At 34.6% G+C, this 2411-nt stretch overlaps 1 long non-coding RNA gene across 1 annotated transcript; it reads left to right on the top strand.

The window, feature by feature from the left end:
- The first annotated feature begins 486 nt into the window (after positions 1-486).
- On the top strand, positions 487-1445 carry LOC111371564. Its single transcript, XR_002698606.1, has 2 exons — positions 487-594; positions 743-1445. It is a non-coding gene; the product is annotated as an uncharacterized LOC111371564 (long non-coding RNA).
- Positions 1446-2411: the final 966 nt, after the last annotated feature.

Here is a 2411-nt window from a genome sequence, read left to right as displayed (position 1 = left end):
AGAACACAAAACTATGTCGAGATTTAACTTAGATTATTCGGAATTCTTAACTTAATTAATGATGTAATCGAGGCATCAAACAATTTTACTAGAAACTTTTGAAAGTTACACAAGTTTATTAATATATCCACGAGGAGAATCGTTATAATTAATCTATATTAAAGTTAGTAAAATATTCAACATGATAAATCTTGCTCTAAAATAATTTCATTCTGATAAAATGTTCTTTAATGTGCTTAAAAAATTATTCTCAATTTAATTTATTCAAATAAATATTTTACAACAAATTTGCAAACCAATATTTGTTTTTCCCCACGCTCCAAATAAGTGTTGAAAGGGCAGAACGGTCAGGCTCGGCGGGCAATGATGTGGTGGTCCAAGTGCTGACGTCACGAGGGGATAATTTTTGCAGTGGTTCTGGGCCTCGACCTGGTTCTGTCGGCCCATTAAGATAGCCCAGTAGCTGTCCATAAAAAGCCCACGTTTGTTCTCTCTTTCTTCATTCCTTTCTTTCATAAATCATAGTCTTCACTCTCTCCCTCTCTGCAACTTTTTTCCCCCTGCTAGCAGCATTAAAATTTCTCCAAATATAAGGTATGAAAAAGAAGTTCGGTCAATCGTGCTTAAAAATTACTTTTTAGCTGCTTCTTTTGATAACATGTAAGTCGAGACATACTGTCAAAAGAAGCAGCTTAAAAAACTAATCCATATTTGACTTATTCAAGAAAACATCTTGTTGCAGGCTTTAGGTATGGTGAAACCATCCATATTCATGGGTGCCTCAAAGCTTCGAAAAACAGGGAACCTTGATCAGAAAGACGACGATATCTTGATTGATCCAACGGTGAAAAATGGCCTTCAGTTGGCTGCATGTTCATCTTAGTTTGGTGCTATCCTACCTGAGCTTTTTTATTACTCCGACCCTTCATTTTTATTTTTATTTTCATTTTTTTACTTGTTGCCTTTTGTTTTTCTTCGACGTTTTGTCTTCTTGACCTTGTAAGACCTTTTCTTGACCTTGTAAGACCCCTCCTACTGTTTACTACCATCAATTTTTGTTGTGTTTCAAATTTTGTGCCGGAGTTTTCCAGTGTAAGATTTGACCATTTTCTTTCTTCGTTCTCGCCCAACTCATGTTCTCCTTCCTTGTCTATCCCTCCTGAGCTATTCGAAGTAGACATAATACGAGTATCTCGTCCCAGAAATCTACCTAGAGAAGATCAAGAAACTCTCCGAAGATCATATAATTAGCACTGGTGATCTGAAACTCAATTTGTCCATTGATGTAAAAGTGTACCAAAAGAGTATTTACTCAAGTTAGGTACTGATTATATATAAAATTTATAATCGATATTCTTCTGTCTATTATATGCATATATACAAACAATATGTATTCTTTTGAATTTGAATTGTTTTACATGAGCATATAGCTGATATTTTCTTTCTTGATTGCATCTGCCAATTTTTTCTTTAATGAAAGACAAACGGAGTTCTAGTTGTTAAAATCTTATCAGTCATACAATATTTTCTGCTAAAATTATACACTGGACTGTTTTGCTTATAGCTAATTAATTCAAACAACTTAGAGAATATACTTAGTCCATGTTTGGTATAGATTAAAATCAGACTTTTTTATTTTTTTGGATAAAAGTTGATGAAATATGGAATTGAAAAGTTGTGCTTAAAATCAATCGTTGACTTTGATTTGAGAATTTAATCAAATTTTAATGTAGAACCAGGCTTAAATTCTCATTCAATTTTTTTTTTAGCATTCAATCCCACAAACTTTTATTTTCATAGAAAACAGTTCCTTCTAAATGATTCTGCACACAGAGATCGATTAAAAAGACGTACTGTAGATTCACTTTCTATAGACTGGAAAATATTCAAGTTTGAGAACATGTATGGTAAGAAAATTAAAAAATGGAGATTCAACCAACAATCCATTCAAAGTAGGAAGAGCGTGACTGCAATTTTTCGTGGGTTGTTAATCACTGTTTAGTTCACCAGACAATTTGCCAGAGTAACAATGTCGATGCACCAAGTTAATTCGAATATTCGTGGGGTGGATGTGAATGTTCTAGAATCGGCATTTTACCGTACCCACCCTTCTATTTATAGACATATTTAGGTGATATACGTGGTGTTTATTTAGACCGTCATTCATTAATCATATCTTGATTTGGAGAAGAGAGCCCAAAGGAATCAATTGACCCTATGAGATAAGCGCTTGGTGGCCTAGTTGACACAAGGTGTTTGGCCTAGGTCAAGATTTGTTCGACCAAGGAGGGTGAATCACTCATGAGAGACCAAGCCCTCTAGCCTTGGTCTTGGTCAAGCTAAAATCTACCAATAACCCAAACCAAATGAGGGTCGAGCCTATGTCTCGTTCTCTTGTTTGAGCTTGCTTT

This window comes from Olea europaea, chromosome 22 (genome assembly GCF_002742605.1).
Source record: "Olea europaea var. sylvestris chromosome 22, O_europaea_v1, whole genome shotgun sequence".
NCBI lineage: Eukaryota > Viridiplantae > Streptophyta > Magnoliopsida > Lamiales > Oleaceae > Olea > Olea europaea.
The sequence above is the reverse complement of the archived record's forward strand: the minus strand, read 5'-3'. Positions and strand labels throughout refer to the sequence as shown.